The sequence below is a fragment of the Camelus ferus genome, chromosome 6 (genome assembly GCF_009834535.1).
Source record: "Camelus ferus isolate YT-003-E chromosome 6, BCGSAC_Cfer_1.0, whole genome shotgun sequence".
Taxonomy (NCBI): Eukaryota; Metazoa; Chordata; class Mammalia; order Artiodactyla; family Camelidae; genus Camelus; species Camelus ferus.
Genome location: NC_045701.1, coordinates 45,871,103 through 45,891,049, shown reverse-complemented (window position 1 = coordinate 45,891,049; position 19,947 = coordinate 45,871,103). Strand labels below are relative to the sequence as shown.

The window sequence follows — 19,947 nt, the reverse complement described above, 5'->3', positions numbered from 1 at the left end:
AAAGACACTCTTCCTTCTCTGCCTCAGTCACACACAGTTATTTGAGACTTGCCTGCTACTCTGCAAAGCCTCCCCCCGTGCAGCCTTAATAGCCAAGCTGTCTCAGCTTCCGTAGGACCTTACCCAGTCTTTCACCGCAGCTACACTGCTTCACACTGCCGTCATTTGCACTCCTGTCTGTCCGTGAAAATGCAAGGTACTTGAAGATATGATCCCTGCCTGTCATCCCTGTGTGCCCAAGGCCTTGATACAAGGAGCAGGAAAGAATGGGTATTAAATAAATAATTGTTGAGTGAGTCACTGTGTCTTCTCTAGGAAAAAAGATTTACTGTAGGAGGATGCAGGCTGCCCCTGGCAGGTATAGTCTAGAAAGGATGTCTGACATTACAAATTGTGGCTGGGAGCAGTCTCTTAATCCTGTGTAATTGTTTCAGCATTTTCCACTTAATCAATATTGTCTTACACATATATTACCTCACTCAATCTAGCCATTCTATAGCTTACTTCCTCTGATACAACCTTCCTTTAAAATATCACATGTACAATTCGGTGCAGACTATTGTGATGGGAAATTTGATCCTTGGAGGTCAGGGTTCATGATGGTCAGAATTAGTTGGTAAGAGTTACAGTGAACAAGGATAAAACTGAATTGTCTAAGGGTCTTACAACTTACTGAAATGCAGCACTGAAGTATGCCTGCAGGTATGTGTGTGAGATGAGTGAGTGAGAGAGAGAGAAGTAGACAGCAGCAATAAAACAGTAATGGGTTTTGGAAGGTGAGTGGTAGAACTGTCCATAAATAGGTCTCAGAATTGAGAAGTCTTGAAATGTTGGAAAGAAACAGAAAAGGTAGTCTCTAGTCAAGAACAGTATATGGAAAAGATATGTTATCAAATTATAAATTTAAGGCTAGACTAAATTTCTAGAGTGACTAGCAGATATGAAAGATGTGTACTCAAAGACGTTTATCATAATGGAACAGGGACCTCACCATCCCTTCTATGATGAGGTATATCCACAATATTTCCAAGGTTTTTCTATTTTTGTTATGTGACATCCACATAATATATATTTTTTACTTTATTTTAGATTTGTTTTTATTGAGGTAACATTGGTTTATGACTTAAGTTTCACGTGTACAACATTGTATTTCTACTTCCGTATACCCTACAGCATGCTCACTACCAAAAATCTAGTTTCCATCTGTCCCCTTCACCTCTTTCACCCTCCCTCCTCCCCAGCCCCTTCCCCTCCGACAACCGCTACTCTGTTCTCTGAATCTACATGTTTGTTTTGTTCATATATTTTATATTTCACACAAGAGAAATTATACAGCAATTCTTTCTTTGGCTTATTTTACTTAGCACAGTAACTTTAGGGTACATTCATGTTGTTGCAAATGGCAAGATTTCACCTTTTATGGCTGAATAGTATTCCATGATATAAACACAAATCTTTATCCATCCGTCGATAGGCACTTAGAGTGTCTACATGTCTTGGCTATTGTAAACAATATTGGAATGAACACAGGGGTGCACATATCTTTTCAAATTAACGTTTTCCTTTTCTTTGGATAAATACCCAAAAGTGGGATAAGCTGGATCATATGGTAATTCTACTCCTAACTTGAGGACTCTCCATACCACTTTCTTTGCAGCTGCACCAATTGACATTTCCACCAATGGTGCTGCAGGGTTCCCTTTTCTCTACATTCTTGTCAAAACTTGTTAATTTTTTTGCCTTTTTAATAATAGCCATTCTAACAGGTGTGAGGTGATATCTCATTGTGGTTTTGATTTGCGTTTTCCTGATGATTAGGGATGTTAAACATCTTTTCACATATCTGTTGGCCATTTCTATGTCTTTCTTGGAAAAAGGTCTATTCAGCTCATTTGTCCATTTGTTTATCACAAACGATGTATCCAACAAGGGGTTAACATCTGTAATACATAAAGAACTCATAAGACTCAAATAAATAAGACATTAATATATTAATAGTGGATCCAGATATTTCCAACTAAAAGAACACAGCAGTGTATTTTTAGTTGTATTAGGTAGTGCTCCAGGGATTTGGGAAGACAGAAAACTAGAAAGAAATCAAATCAATTTTATAAAATTATGTCACCTAAGCAGCTCTATTAATGCCTCTACATTTATTTTATTTTTAGACTTCTCAGTAAGCTTTATTTAGAAAAAAAGATCTTGCTGCCAAAAAAAAAAAAAAAAAGATCTAACAAGTTATTTGTTAGAATCCAAATAGAAAAATAAATAAAAACCTTTTAGTATTAAAAACAAAGAGAATAGGCATCACTCAGGTGATGGAAACCTGGGAAAGCAAGCTGATTTCAGGGAAGAAAGCAAGAGAATGGCTACTCCAACAAGCCTTGACCACCATGCCCAGGCTGGAAGGACAGAAGGAAGAGATTTGCTGGAAAAACCCAGGACCTGGGTCATCCAACCTCTTCTCCCAGTTGTTGGCTTCACCTACTCTCCAAGTCACCTTTTCAGAATGGTCTTCTTTAAACAGTATTTATAGCACTGTAAAAAGTCCTTATGAAGACTCTGATAAGCTCACCTACGCTTCCTCACTTGTCCCTGAAATTTTCACTGTGGCAAAGAGTGGGACATCTTGATAATTAAGGCTTGGGCCATATGCCATGAGCTTACATGGGCTTACAGGACTAGTGTTAAAGATAGGGATATAGAACCAGCTCTCATAAAACACAAGACCTAAAGTTATCATGGAATAGGAGTGGGAGGACAGTAGTTCTCCGAAAGGAAAGATACACTACCATCAGAAATATTCATGTTCACTGCACAAAGTCAGAGTACCTCAGAGTTATAATCTGTTCATTAGCACCAGACAAACTCCAGCTACTCAAAGAGCATATTGGAAGACAAGTGAGAGAGATACTGAATTAGGAATGACCTTGAGTCCCTCAGATATTTAATGTTTAAAAAAAAAAAAAAAACCTTTGGTATTTATTATCAGTAAAGCTTTGTGACACTTGTACATGACACATGCCTGTATATTGAGAACATAATTGAAATGTGATATTCTGGAGAGACATAGTAGCAACTACCAGTCTTTTTCCAGCCATATCACCATTATTGCATTTTTAATTGCATGGTGATCAAAGTGTGGAAGAGGTGGAGAAATGGGGAGAGGCAGGCTCCTGGGTGTATTGCTGGCTTCAGCAAGCAGCAGTAGCAATTGCCAGATCAGGAAAAAAAAAAGAAAAAAAGAAAACAAAAGAACACAAAGATGAAGGTAGAAAGAGCCATCTCTACTGACAGCAGTTGTTTTGAAGGGACCGTGTTGATGGCCTTCGTAGGGAAAAAGGGTTTCCCTGGATGCACTGGTGGAAGCTAGCTTTTTACCTAATGAGGCAGTTGTATATTTATCTGAGAAATGTTTACAATTTTGATGGTACATACTATAAAATACCAGCTGAATTAAGCTTTACCTCTGCACCATATCCAACGTTACTGAAATTATGCCTTATTTTCCTATATCACAGAGTTGAATATTTTTCAACGGTATTGGATGAAAAAATAAAGAGAAGCTTCAAAAAGTGATTAGAAATCAACACTATTACAGGAAAATGAGTATACACTTTGCTAACAGCTCTTCATCACCTATCACACAGAAATACCACAATCATAATACACGTGACAGGGTATCTGCTTACTTATCATAATCCTGCAGTTCTTAGAAGTTTTTCATTCTAAATTTCATTTCAGAGGAATATCAGAATAATATAGCAGTAAAATTAAGTTGCAGTGAAAAATAATGAGAGGGGGAAGGCATTAGTTATACAAGCAGTGAAGTATTATGCTTTTGAGTGAGATTAGATTTGCAATACATGGAAGGTCAATCGGGCAAATGGAGAAAAGTTGTACTAAAAGGCATAGATTTCAATATTGCCTGAATTATTTTGTAGGTGGATATAATGAAATCTGCAACCAAAAGAGGAACTGCTTATGTTTAAAAGCATATGACTGTGTTGACTATAATTTCAAAAATAAGGCATCTCTAAAAATAAAACTCAATTCACCATTATTAATTACCTAGTGTAAAAATGTTTTCAAATTAGCCATTATTTCTCATTATTGTCTAAATCACTGCCTACAGGTATTTAATCCAAAATCATGTTGTAGCAAAATATGTCTGAATGAGCAATCAATCATTAGCTTTGAGCTTCCACAAGGTACTATTCTGGTTCTATCCATGAACACCAAAAGACCTAATTCTCAATACTTAATATAAATTGATACTGTTTGCTGCACATTGAGTTACTGTCGAGAAAGAATTTCATTCATACCTAGGAAAGTAGGTAGGTGATAACAAACCAAAACTGTCTTGGTAACTGAAAATCATTTGCATAAATGTTTTGATGCCTGATATTGGAAAATAAAATATACAGATGGTAATATACTATACTTTGAATTAAACTTGAGTTTGTTCTCTGTACATACCTGATAATTAATCAACTCTAGTAACAGATTTTTAGCAAAAAAAATTCCTAAGATAAGGATCAGCTACACTATTCCTGTTTGCTCCAAGATATAGTTGAGGTCCTATTCTATCCTTGTCCATGTATTTCATATCAATATTTGTCCACCTCAGTAATCATCCACATGACAGAATTCTAATTTTTGACCAAATATGATAAACAGTATTTACCAATTTCTCTACACCTAAAAGTCTACTTCCAATGTCAGGCAGAACTCACATGAGGTCCTTCCTTAAGAAAAAAGTTGCAAGATAATTATGATCTTATTTCTTTTTTGCTTTGTATTCGTTTTTGCACCACTAATATGAAAACTGAAGTCCCAGTCTCTTTGTTCAAGTGTTTAGAGTTAAAATTTAATCCCTCAAAATAAAACTTTTCCCAGATATTCATGAACTATAAAAACGTTTGATTTTGTTAATACACACAGAATTGAAAATAAGACTAAAATTGCAGTCCCTTACTTCCAAGGAAATGATTGCCTTTCTTCCAAAAAATAAATGATTTTGATCTAGAAATTTCTTATCACTGCAAGAATACAAAAAGCAAATACAGAATATAAACTATACAAAAGTATAAAAATATTTTTAAAAAATAAAAAATTTTTGGTGTAGATTTGCTGTGGAGAAAATTTGGGGAGAACACAGAAAGTCTGGAATATTAACTAGAAAAGTCAAATGCAAGAAGGTTAGGCTATAGTTAAATTTATGTTCCTCTAATGTGGGTATTACGGAAATTCCATACTGATAAGTAACTCTTCTGATGGTCCACAGTTGATTTTTCAAGGAATCTAATGAAACTAGTTCTTAATAAAAAAATAAAAGAGCTACTGAAGAAAATAGCATGCTAGAAATGACTTGTGTAGCATGAAAATATTTTCCTTAACAGAATAAACAAATATATGGATAACACTAACTTTTGATTTGGTAGAGAATAAAAAATCTGAACAAATGAAAAATACTAAGTGGAGAATGATTTGTCATTGACACCCTTTTTTTTATCTTGAAACAAATAATGCTATTATCCACTGCCTCCCAAATTAACCAACTTAGGTACTAATTACCTCCCCATATAAATTCTGTTAAATTCTTTTAATCACTAGGTATTTTATTCTTAATTGTATATGAAAGGCAGATAATGACATATTACCTAGCTGAAGTCAAAAGAATGGAACAGATAACTTTTGGTACTAGTGATTCTCTAAGTAGAAGCCATTTTAAGAATTGTTTATTATAAATTACTCGTATCAATCCACTAAACACATTAACTGTATATAGAGACATATGTCATGTTAGGTGGTTATTTTTTCAAGTTGACTTTTTTGTTTTATTAAATATCTATATTTTCCCAGGCACTTCTTTTGGTGCTGCAGATAAGAGAGTAAAACAAAGTTAAAAAGTCTTCGTCATCATGGAGTTAGGTGACTGAGTCAGAAAACAGAAAAAATATGTAGACAGGTAGTGAGACATTACCAAAAAATAATTTTGGGAATTGAATGGAGAGTTCCAGGATGCTAGGCTGGATATGCAGCTGTGACTGTCAAAGGCTAGATCACATGAAGGAATAAACCATGCTTGGCACAGGAAGAACATACCATGACTAACACCTGATCCATGAGCTGTAAGTCCTTACTATCTTACTGGAAAAACAGGGGTATGTCCAGTTATCCAAGGTATATGTGGTAAGTGACACAGAAAGGTAAACTAAGGCCTCAGGAAAGATATATGGGGTGAAATAATTTATCTTGAAGAAGAGAAGATTTTTACAGAAAACATGGCATTGGTGAAGTGTGCGTGTGTGTGTGTGTGTGTGTATGTATATATGTGTGTGTGTATATATGTGTTTGTGTGTGTATATATATATATATGACCAGTGTGAACCAGAGCCAATTCTAGCTTGGTGGAACTGCTTTGGTCAGAATGAAACGTAACAAAACCAAAAATGAGGTTTCTCATTAGTTTGTCAAAGAATAAAAATACATTTTCTAGTCATGTACTTTTGATTCTTGCTTCCATTGGCTGGATAGAGTGGTCATGAGGAGAAAAGATGCCACATGGGTAAAGAAAACCAAATACAGTGGTAAGGGGTATTTTTGTGTAGGACAGAAACAGAAACAATCACAACTATGAGTAAAAGACAGCTACTTAAGTTTGCCTGGATTGCAGAAAACACAATGGCTGAGGGCAAGCACTCAAAATCATGTTTACTTACTTCAAATCTACAATGAATCAAAGCATCCATTTTCATGCTTTCAAGAGATTCTGGTCAGAGAAAGTGACCAGAGTCATAGTACTCTTTAGAAAAAAAAAAAATAACCTGTACCCAGAGTTTGGTTTTGATAAAAATACCTAGTTTTGATAAGATCAAGATTTTCTGAATTGAGCCTCCCTCTCCTAGAACACAGCCCAGCGCACGCGCTGAATGTCTGAGCCCATGTGCACCACGCTGAGAGCTCTGGGGGCAAGACGAACTGCTGCAGGGATGCCAACGATCAAGCTGCTTCCTGCACCTTAGTCTCTGACCCAAGAATCTTGTCTCTTTCACCAATATCCATGAAATTGTAGCAAGTGGATTTGTTAGCTTGCAAGTAAGATTACCCGACCCTTCACAGTTCTTGATGTGGAATTGAGAGGGTAAGTGAGTTGCTTCACCAGAATTACCTGAATCATCCCTTAGACCCACAGGTCAGAATCTCTGGGGGTAAAGCCTGGAAATCTGAAATATTATCAAGCTCCCCAAGTGATTTCTACAACCATACTCCCTTAGCACCTCAATTTTAGTATGTTATTCATTCTGTCAAGCTATTCAAACTAGTTAAGTGTCTTTTTCTATCCAAGTGTAGAAAACTAGCGGAGGCAGGCTGCACGGAGGTTGGTGTAGCAAAGGTAACAGTATTGCAAAGTGAGGTTTTCTTTGTCCCAGAGTTTTCAAATCGTTAGTTTCCTCTCTTAACTAAGTTTTCTCTAAGCACCTTGCCTTCTGAGGAAGCAGACACCTTCTTCCAATATGGGAAGAACTCCCAGACTGATGCTGAAAATGCCCATTTGACAGATCTAACAAGGTGACTGCTCTCATTCAGTCTGACCTGATGGCCAGATGATGTGAATCTGATAGACTCAAAGTTGTTCTGATTTAATTCACTCTTTTCAAGAATATCTTTCTGTCTCCATTACCTTCTTCCATATACTCCCGCTCCTCTGGTCTGGAGCTAAATCGTCCTTCTATTTTTGTTTCCTCCTAGAGACTTTCTGCCCTGTCACAGTTCAGTGCTCTTGCACATCTATTCTTATCCCTATGTATATTTCGTTCTTGTTTACATTGAGCAACACTAGTGTCCACAAGTAAACAATGTCTTCATCAGAAGGCCTGAAATCTAAGCAGAAGTAGAATTCTTCTTGCCTATCAGAAACTTATCTATAAAGCTGATGCTGTGCAGTCATATGTAAAGTTATCATTCCCAAAGGAAGACCTGGGAGATGAACACTACCTATTGCCGTAATAGAAAACCAATCTATGCAGTGCCCTGGATATTCAAATTGTGTGTTCCAGCAACCTGGGCTGTCACCCGCAAAGCTGTTCTACGGCTCTTGATGGCTTCAGTGGCTTTGAAATTAATAGACTGTTAACAAAGAATACATTTACAGTCTGCAATGGATAAAAAGGGATCATTTAAACATGATATTTTGGAGAACACAGTGTATTTAATATAGCGTGGTAGAGCAGCACTAATGCCATCTCTCAGTGGATCTTGCCAATTTACTTGATAGTAGAGGTCACAGTGGTCAATTTTTATATATAAGGATTTTAAAAGCTATACAGGGCATTCTCCAGTATGATCAGCCTTCCAAAAAATGCTATAAATGCATCAAAGTGGAAAAAAAAATCTTGGAATGAATATAAAACACTTTTAAGGCAAAATTGTTCCTGTATAAGCTCAATTATGTATTTCCTTTTTACCACCTACCAGGTTCTACCAAGTTTAAGGTCTGATTTTTTTCAAAATTAATGTTTCATGTTGCTGCGACTAAGAGTGAAATGAAAAACAAATTTTTGCTGTTCTATCTTCTTTCAAAAGATTACCAGACCTCTACTCATTCACAAGCTATTCAGGATTTATCATCTTGGCAGCAAAAGCAACATGGTTAGAGTTTACAATTAACTTGTTGGAAGTAAGCAATCTTTAGCCATCTTTACATCCTAGGAAACAATCTTTAGCCATCTTTACATCCTACCTGGACAGGTGAATGGATAAAGAGCATGGAGTTATTAATAGGTGAATTGATCATACTTACAGCTTCCTAACATGGTAGAGTCTTACAGCAGAATGGAACAGATCATGAGGTATTTTAAATTCAGTGTGGAGTTCGTACGATAGATTAATCATTTAAGAAAGTGAGGAAATGGAATGAGACTTACCCCAAAGATTACAGTAAACTGCATTCTGTTCTTATTGCCTTGTAATTGATGGCAATTTTTTTTATTTTATATAAAAGGAACCTCAAAATACAAATTTATCCCCAACCACCAACATGTAGGAAAAATTTTTTCCATTTACTTTATGTGATATAAATATTGTATGTCTATCATGTCTTCTAAGAACAATGAGAATATACTCCTATTTTAATTCAATAATTCTCCCTCATGATTTAATTACTTACAAATTGTTGTGCTTTCATAAGTAAGATCCTTAAGTTACACTAGACTTTGAACAGGTATGTACATATTAAAACATGGTTAAACCTTGGGTTTTCATCTATTGGCATTTGGATAATGAGTCAACTGATTTTCCCATTAGATATAATTTGATCGTGTTAAGAAAATCAATTTAGGTAATGTTAGATAATTATTTTAAAAAGGCATTCATTAAAAATACATGCCTTCTTTTAATATACATTTATTCATTCTAACTTAACTCTATAAAGGTCTGCTTATATTTTGTGAAACAAAGTAAACTAAGAGTTAAGAATCTGCCTTCTGATATTAGAGGTGGTATCAAACAGCCGCTCTGTAACGTAACAGTAAGGAAACCTCAGGTATGTCCCTGAAACTCTGAGGCGTGGTTGCCTTATTTGTAGAAATAGTGTGAGGAAAAGTGTTTACCTGCAAAGACTGTTTTAAGGATGATGCCTGTGATCAGGAGGGGGTTCCATCACAGTGCTTGGCATTGGTGATCACTAACTACCATCAATTGCTATTTTCAACCTCTTTTGGAGATGTGGGAGTTAAAATTGTCCAAAAGACATGGTGGAGGACAAACATGGTTTTAAGAAAAGAGGCTACAAATGCAGATTCCGGGGACTTAAGCTCCTGCTCTGTGAAAGCCGTGGGTTCACTGCACTCTGGGAAGCAAGGAGACCTTCTTAGTCTTTCCCAGGACGTGACTTTGAATAGTAGTCCAAGCAAATAAAATACAAACATACATTATCAAATAAAAGTATGTATTTTCTAAAATATAAATTGTATAGTAATACTTTAAAAATTCACACATGTGCGTATTAGATAATAATCTATAAAAGTGAAAATGGATGTGTTAAGGTGATGATGTTAAGAGTGATTTATCAAAATTGCTACAATGGTCTTAGGTGATTTCCTTTCTTTTTTTAAATAAAAACAAGTATCTCAGAGCCCTCTTATCTGTTCCCCTAATGTTTATAAAATATCTTTCAAATCTTAGGAACTTTAAAAAAGTAATATAATACATTCAATCTGTGGAAAGGGTGAGTCTAAGCATGAACAAGACCCTATTCTTTTAACATCACTGAGATTCTTAGCTACATTTAAAAAACTATTAAAACCCATATATTTTATAAGGAAAGAGTAAAGTTTTAGTGTATCTCATATTCAACATGAAAGAAAAACATTAGTAAAACACCTGCCAAATTTTATCTGTTTTACACTTAAGAGTTTAAAAATATTTTATGTCATAGTTTATGTTGAATTCATTATTCAATTTTGGCTTAACATAATAATATTCGAAGTTATAGAAACTAAGTAGAGTCAGAACAATCATGCGAGGAAATGTTTCATATAATGTGGCAGAACCCCTTGAAGAGAAATCGATGTTTAAGTAACTGTGTATTTTTAGCCTCTAGTTCAAAAAAGTATGTAATGAAACATTCCCAAATAAGTATCTATGGCTGTATAAAAATGCACCCCAAATCAATAGCTTAAAATAATATCAATCATTTATTTGGTGGGTTCATGGGGCTCAGCGAGGCAGTTCTCACTCTGGATGGCTCATACCATTGCAATCTGAAGGTGGCTGGAGTTCGGGAGATCTTGGAAACTTCCCCATTCATTTCTGGCACCTGACCTGGGAAGACCCAATAGCTGGGAGCAAGTAGAGTGGGCCCTTTATATCCACTATTTCATATAAAGGACTTGAACATCCATAAATTTTAGTATCTCCAGGGGCTCCCAGAACCAGTCCGTGGATGCTAGGGATGACTGTACTTCTGGAGTTTCTCTTTTTTTCTATGTGGTCTTACTCCTCCATGCAGCTTCAGGGTAGCAGGACTTCCCATGTGGTAACCAAAGGCTCCCAGAGCAAGTATCCCAAGAGGGACCAGCAGATACTCCATATATGACCTTATCTAACCTGCTTTTTGGAAGTCACACTGCATCACTTCCACTCTATTCAATTTGCTGAAGCTATCAAGAGGGCTCACCTAGTCTCAAGGATAAGGGCCACTGACCTTCTTTCCAACAAAAGGCAGAAACAAAGACTTTGCAGGAATGTTTTTTAACTACCTCTGAGATACACATCTGCATTAGAGGATTGGTCTAGTTCACTGAATGTGAGTTTGTGAACATCTACAAGCCAACATCTCTTAGAAATTCTGCTGTATCTGAAATGAGTCGGTCAACTGCAATGCTCAGCCCACTGAAGCAGGATTTTCAGAGAGAATGCCTGACGGTCGGTCGGGCGTCCCAGCATGCTGCGATTTTACTGAGCCTTTGTATCACCTGACGCTTCCTCTGCTTCCTCAGCAGCTGAGGTATCAATTGTCTTGAATTTCACTTCCATTCAAAGCAAATAATGTGTTATTGATGGTGAGACAGGCATCCTTGGCATTTAGAAATCCTGCAAGCCAGCTGTTTTGTTTCTTCCAGACATGAAACTGATTACGGAAGATTAAATATAATATTTGTTTGAGACCAAGTAACACAGGACTTGGCAGACTGTACAATTAGAGTGTTGGAAAAAAGTGGTTAAAAGAATATTATCCTTTGTCGACTGGCAAAGTGATCTACAAAGTAGATTTTTTACAATTCAACCAGCATCTGAGCAAAGCAACTATTGATTTTTTTCAACTTGGCTGCCATTTAAATGGGGCAATTAGTTAAAGACTGAGAATAAGCGGAAATCTTGCAATGCTACTGCTGCTGGTGCCCCGTGACTAATTTAAATCTTTAAAAAGACACAGATTCTAAGTCTCTAGAGAAAAAGCTCAGAGGAAATTCGTCAGGGCTGGTGTGCCTGAAGTTACAGGAGAAAACAAGCCCCCTCCAGATCTGCCTTTTAAGGCTAATAACATTCTAATTATAGAGAGAGTATGGTTGCCACTACCAGCTGAAAGCATTTTGTGGATTTAAAAAGCAAATTGAACCGAAGAAACACAGCTAATGTAACTCGAGCATCTGTGGCTCTCGTAGATTTACTCAGTCAAAACCAAGGTATCCCGTCAAGGTGACCCCAACTGTGAGGGGGTTATGTTACCTCAGGTATGATTAATAAGTCATCATTTTACACATAACTATAAGAAAATGATTTATCCTGGAAAAGATTCCTCATATCCTGGAAAATATCATCAAAAACTCAAAGTCACTTCAGAGAATTTTAGAAATACCTCATTACGAAGTGCTCCTAACTTAAAATTTGATGGTATTGCCTCCTTTTCTACATTTGTTACATTGGACACGTTAAGGTAGTCATTCGACTGCCACACTTATAACTACCTCTTTCTATGGAGTTATTTTCAAAATGGAGTTTTCCTGACTAAAAGCATTACTTACTCCAGAATTCTGTATTGTAAACCTTGCTCTGCAGTCTTGGACTATCAACTGTCTTCTAAACTTTGATTCCCTCAGGATCTGTGTAAGAAGGGTGGCTACAAAATTCCAAACGATGAAATTTTAAGCCAACCATGAAATGAAACTAATTGTGGTATTAATGTATAAAACACTGTAAATGCTTCTTCTCTCTAAATATGATGTTGCAACCTGAAGCTCTACATTAGATGGACCAAGAAGAAAAGAGTAAGAAACCTAGGATTAATTTTTCAAAGAACAATATACATGTATTACTTTTACCATGTAAAATGACTTTTAGACTTAAAGAGTGGGACTGAGAGCAGAAATGAGGACTGAACATCCTTTCTTGGGAGTGGGAAGGCAACGCAGAAGAAAAGATTCTACAAAAGATTTTAAGTTTTTTCTGACTCTCTTCTGTTCTAAGTTCAACCTTTGGAGGATACATATATGATTGCTTATAGTAGATTTTATCTGATGACTTTAAAAATTCTTTACAGAAGGCAGTATAATTTGGTCATCATGATTAATGATGAGAGGCTATCCAGGTTGTTGGGGAAATACAGTTAAAAACAAAATCTTACAACCTTGAAAACTCTATGAAAGTAAAAGAGAGAGAGAGAGAGAGAGAGAGAGAGAGAGAGAGAGAGAGAGAGAGAGAGAGAGAGTGTGTGTGTGTGTGTTTTACTGAATGAGCATTAAAACCAGAATATGATGCCCTGCACAGGTAATCTGCTAAAAGATCACAGACACAAAGCCTTACTCTGCTCAGGAGTTCTGCATACCCTTTTATAGCCAGACACCACTCATGACATGTACTTTCAAGATAACTAGTCCTCAAGTAAGGACGTCACAGCACCACGTCTCACACAGTTCATCTCAAATTCACTTGGTAACTGAAGTGAGCATCTGTGTTAATTGGCTTTAACCAAAGGATGACAGACAAAGAACTTCCTGTCATAAAGATATGAGTAGTTTTGCAGCTTGGAACCAGGGGGCTGCCAAAGTTAGGCTCCTACCCTCCCCTAGAGACGAGGAGGTAAGGGAGATGAGGGCATCATCCATCCTGATTATTTCAAAAAGTGGTTCCCAAGCCCTGGAGAAAGACACTTCTGAGTCTAGAGCTAGCCAGAGATGTATTAAGCTTCTAAAAAGATTAATGTACATTTATAAAGACTAGGAAAGAACTGAGGTTTTCTAAAGTGAAAGCTCTAAAAAAAAAGGGGGGAGTGTGGGGAGGAAGGTCTTTCCCCTTATTCTCAACAGGGAGAATTAAGTCTCTTAATTTGTATTTGCCCTTACAAGGGAAAGTGTATCCTTAGAACTGAGAGAGAAATGACCAATTATGCAATATGAATTCATCATTTATGGGTGAAAAGACTAAGAATGAGAGGATCAAAATGATTTTCTCTGAAAGGATTAAGCCTTGATTCCCAGTCCAGTGTGTTTTCCAGTCACCAAGATTGCCTCTAGAAACACGTTCCTGAGACACAGGAAGAAGTGATACACCTCAAGTGAACTGTTCCCTCCTGTTCCATCATTCCTCTTCCAACTTTAAGCCTCTGCTTCATCTATGAGCTTCCCAACCTCCAGTGCTCACATCTAATGCTCGTGGTACCCGTAATCAATGGATAAGCATACTTAAGTCAGGCCTATTCTTCCATGGGTTATGGGTGATGGCACTAAAATCCCACATACTGGTAACTTTACAGGTGAACTTTAGAATGTGGGAAAGTAATGGAAATGGAAACTCATACAATGTTTTCTAAGGCATCCAGATGTTCCTATTTACGCCCACAAAGTAACTGATTATAAACAACTCAACGTCATCCTACCCAGAGCAGAACAGTTTGTGCTTTCTCTTGTGATGCTGCCACACCAACAACCTTGGGTTGTTATACTCAGAAATTTTAGTCACACTATAGTTGTAGAAAGAAATACAGGTCACCTTTAAAACAAGCGCACACATTTTTCCATGTCCTTACCACTTGGTAAATAAGAGGGAGAAGTCGTAAATTTAGACGATTACCTCTGAATTTTAAAAGTCCTGTTTCATCTTGGCTGCATATGTTAAAAAGCTCTAATTTTCCTTTGCTTTAAGGGGTTCCAGAGAATTTTATAACTCTCCACCCAGCCACCTCTGGGCTATTTAACATACAATGCCAACAAAGCCACTAATGTGGAACAAATTTACCTTAATTTCTCAAGTGTATACATCGTTTAAGCCATCTGTCAAAAGAGTGGTGGCTCAAACAAAGGCAGTATCAATCCACTGATTTTACCTAAAGTGAAAAAGAGGTTCTGTTGCCAAGTAGCCATAAAAATGAGAGCCAAAAGCAGTACTGGATGACAAAACTAATAGGTTAAAAAATAGTGATCCTCATAATGATGAAAAAAAATTTTCATCAACTGAGTTCTACTTATAAAACCTGACATAAAAAGTGAAAGAGGTTGGAATGATGTTAAAAAGGACCACGAACCAAGGGAATGAGGCAGTCTCGAGGAACAAGAGAAGCCAAGAGAGTGGACTTTCCCCCTGAGCTTCCACAGGGAATGTAGCCCTGCTCACGCCTTGGTTTTAGCCCCATGAGATCCATTTCAGATGCCAGACCTCCAGAGCTAGAACAACAGATTTGTGTTGTTTCAAGACCCTGAATTCATTGTCATTCATTACAGAAGCAAGAGGAAACTGATATAGTCATGTATCCCATATTGGTCCATTAAAATTAACAAGCTACTTGCCACCATAGGCAACTGGATCTCAATTCTACTCAGAATTCTAGAAACCAAGCTACAGAACATCTATGTTAGCATTTTCCCACTCTAGGGTGATTTATAGGTGCTATGAGATTTACCTACCAACTTGTAGAAGTCTCTGGTTGAGGATGGCTCATGGGTCAAGGGACAGTATCCTGAATACCCCCTCGTGGCCTGACCTGTGATTTCTCGATCAGATTCCCAGGGTGAGAAAGCACCCAGGGGCAAAGCAAGGTGGGGGCTGACATTTGGAAGATGGGCTAATGTCTATGAAAATAATAAAGGTATATGCATTTAGACCCACTCATGCCCCACAATAACTTTACTCTATCCTGTCATTGATTATTCAAGGTAGTGGCTAACCACAGTTTCTTTAAAAAAAAAAAAAAAAAAGAAAAGATCTTTGGAGGGTTTATGTGACAAGCTACACTCACAGTGCTGCAGTTTTTCATCAAGGTCACAAATATATCTTCTGTCTCTTTTATTATCGTTTCTAGATCTCTTACCCTTGATCAGAACTTCTGTTACTCTAGATTGCTTTTTCAGTAGGGTAACTCAGGCCAAGTTCCCTAAGGCATTTAAACTTATGATTAAGAGTGAACATGTCCACTGTCTGCACCTGACTACTGCAGTTCCCCACTTATAGTTACTTGCTGGCAGGAAAGTATCCACAATAACCCTGGTGAGTCCCCAGTTCCAGACATCCCATTAGGTGCCAGCAATTTTATCTTCTACATGAAAATTAGGGTTCTTTATCCAAGGTAGCGTAGTGACTTCTTTGTCTGCTGCCATAATGTGTCCAAAATGATTAGGCAACAGGCATGATGAGGACTGGTGAGATCCTTGCTGCACTGTATGACAGAGGCCAACACCTCTCCAGCAACCAGAACCAAAATATAGAGGGATGCAAGGCACACCCTCCTCAAGTGAGCAGCTGGTTATGATTTCTAACACAATCTGTCCTCTGCTACAAGGGAGACAGTTTCTGAAAACATGGTCATCAAGGGCTTCAAGGACACTCATCAACCAAACTGTTTAGCCCTTATATTCACGACATAGTGAATAAGCCAGGGCACCTCATTTATTAGTATCCACAAATGTGGTCATTTTAATTCTGCTAGATCATCACGCCAGGACTTACCACACTACGGTGTTATTACAGCCTTCTGGTCAGGGAGTGATGTGATACAATTCCAGGATTCCATCCTGAGAATTTGCTTCCTACATCCAGTTTTAACAACAATGATCTTAGTTTGGGTTCCCCTGAAGCAGACCCTGTGACAAATACCCAAATGCAAAGCAGTTTATTTGGGAAGTGATCCTTCGAAACACCCAGTGTAGGAGCCAGGAAATAAGATAGGGAAGGGAGAGGAAGGCAGTTAGTAAAGAATGGACTAATAAGCAAGTCACTTCTATGAGCAAGGAGCTTAGTCTAATTGAGAAACTCTGGGAGCCTGTGTAGAACACAAGGTTCAGGTTAGCCCACTGAGCGGCAACTGCCTGAAGGCTGCTCCAGGCATCACTGATTCTCTGCACTCTGTGCTGACTAAGCCTGGGGAGACAACTCTGGAGTTGAGAGAAAATCTTCAGGTAAATTTAAGTTTGCTGAAAGTTAGAAGTTAGACTAGCGGGCAAGGAAATGGTTAAATATGAAGTAAGGATAATGCCCAAATCTGCTATAGTCAGTGATGTTGCTTCCTAAAACCTATCAGTATAACTACTTCCCTCCCTTGGCTATTTTTCACCCCCCAACCTGTCAAAATATAGGTAAAAAATAATCCATATATAATCCTTTCTGCTAATGAATAGATATTTTTGGCTTTAATTTTCTTGAAACTCCAGATTCGACTCACACATGTTCTGAGTCCATCTAGAGTGAGAGACCATTACTCCCAACCCACTTCTGTATTAGATTATCAGGGCAGCTGTATCAGTATAGAAGTGTTAATCAGTGTAACCTTAAGCATACCTGCTAAAATGCGGATTATACATATGTTCATCTTTGAATTTCAGGTTAAACTAACATCTTAATTGACATTTACCAAATTTCTTTGCTTCCTCTGCCAACAGTTGCAGGGATTTTACCTTAAACATTTTCTTTCTATCTACTTTCCAAAGAGATTGATGGCTATAGAGTTTATACCGGCTGGGACCTACTTTGGTAAAATCTAAATCTCCTAAGGAACAGCTACTTATGCTTTTGACAGAGTAACCACTTTTTTTAGTTTAGCTTAACATTTGCAATAATAGAAACTGACTTCCTGCAGCGCCATTCACCAGGGTGGCCACTGCATTCCAGTCCTTTCTCAAAAGCGCTAGAAGATACATTGACTGGTTGCCAAAATTCTTCCTTTTCAAATAGTTTTCCAACCTTCTGAAACCTCCAAGCAAACAGCAATAACCTACAGATGCACAGAGATGACCTTTGGAGGACTCAAATTAAGCATTTTTTTATTTTTCATGAAGGCGTCTCAAGGTTTCATGAGATTGTTATTCTGAAAAAGAGTAGTATCCTTTCAATTTGTTCTTTAACACATATACAGGCTATTTTTTCTGTATTTACATTTTGGGTGTATTTCCATATATACATGCAAAAGGACTAGAAACATCTTTTTAAAAAAAATTTGGAGATGGTAAAAATGAACTTTTGTCCATAGCAACTCAAATCAAATTTTGGATTGGGAGACTTTTTCTTCCTGAAAGCTTTCTCTGACGTGCTGAAAATTTTAAATACAACAAAATCTATAGGATAATGTAAGAATTATGGAGTGTGCATATGAATACATACGTTTTCCAGTTCAGCTAATATTCAACCAAATACACTTGAATGGTAATATTTCTAGGCTAATAGCTAATGAACACCTGCTAAATGTAGTTATTACTGAAAAACAAAATTTAAAACATAATTACTAGCAACATATATGGTCATCTAAAAAATGGCCCCCAAAGATGTCAAGGTCCTAATTCCTGCAATGTTACTCTACATGGCAAACACTGACTTCACAGGTATGATTAAATGTAGATTCTGGAGATGGTGAGATTATTCTATATTATCTAAGTAAGCCCTAAGTGTGATCATAAATGTCCTTGCAAGAGAGAAGTAAAGGGAGATTTGACTACAGAAAAAGGAAGCAGAAATGTGACACAAGGAAGGATCATGAACAACAAAGACGCAGGCACTTCCAGAAGCCAGAAAAGGCATGGAAACAGACTTCCCTGTAAACCTCCAGAGGGAACCAGCCCCGCCAACACCTAACTTTTAGTACCATAAAACTCATTTTGGACTTCAGGCCTCCAGGACTGGAAGATAATAAATCTTAAAAAGCCACTAAGTTTGGTAATTTGTTACAACAACTGTAAGAAACTAATTTGGCACACAAGTCATTCTGGCGGGGGGCGGGGGCGGGAGGGAACCTGGCAATTTTAGTTGCAGAAATTTTCTTGCAAAGATAAGGGATGAAATTCCCAGAATATTTGAGTAAAAATGACAAGAATGCAGAGAATCTTCAGTTACAGAAAAGCTTCATATCTAACCTATCTCTCTAATGCCTTTTGTGACTGAAGTCATATTAATATCCAAAGTATTAACTAATGCCCTAAGCAGCACTGATTTTAGGCAAAATAATAAAAATGTATTACATCTGTCTTCTACAGCTTCCTGTTTCAGCAGTCTTCTCTATAAAGGCTATGTGGTCTCAATTCACTCTTCACTCTTCTGTTCAGAAAGAATATGATAATTCATCTTCAGAAATAAGCAAGTTAGTGATAACTGGCTTTCATTTGCAGATGGGTTATAACCTTACCTTAGAATGGTGGAGTGTTTGAGTCTTTATTTTACTGAGAAGGAGAGGCAGACATCTCTGATTCAAGTGTTTTTCGAAGATGTCTAAGAACACATTTAGAAGTAAACTGCCAAATCTGCATCAATTCAAGTCCCCCTAGGACCAAAGAAAGCAGGGCCAGCTCACAGGACCCTGGGGGATCAAGAGTACAAGAGACATACTGCAAAAACAAGAAAGTAGCTGGAAAGCCTTAGGTCTTAGATTTCTATTTGTAAGTTAACAGAGACCTGACATATTTCGTTCCTTCTCCCAGGTGTGGGCCTCAAGGGATTGAAATCTGGAGGAGTTTAGATGTCATAGCAGGAAAAGCCGGCAGGTACAATGTAGGATGAGGATGCGAACGGCTGCTTCCCAGGGGCTAAGCTTTAGACAACACTGTCCCAGCCAATGAGATACAAAAGCATGCTAGATCACAAACAGGGGTTCAGGATGGACCAAACCTGATGTTTCACTTCTTTGCTAGTCCACAGTGGGTTCATTTGAAAGGTAATAAGGGAAATAGAGAATTTTGAAGGGGAAGATCAAGAAGGCCAAAGTAGATGATAAAATAAATCCCAAGTAGGTTGTATATTGTATGCATTTTTGTTAAGAGACCATGAATCAGTCTGTCAGTTTATACCATGGGGCTCATAATAGATTCATAACCAAGAAATTATGAAAAATTAACACCTAATGTGCCATTTATAACCAACTTGAACCTGAGAAAATGAGGTTTATCTGATATTTTCTGGATTCTATAAAGGTTTATTTTACTTTAGATTCATGGATAGGAGGAATAAGATTTAGGAATCATTATATGTAAA

The 19,947-nt window shown here is 37.3% G+C and overlaps 1 long non-coding RNA gene across 1 annotated transcript in view; it reads right to left on the bottom strand.

Annotated features, from left to right (window-relative positions):
- Nucleotides 1–19,947, bottom strand: part of LOC116664254 — a 394,516-nt gene that overhangs the window by 296,221 nt on the left and 78,348 nt on the right. The gene's annotated exons all lie outside the window — the stretch shown is intronic.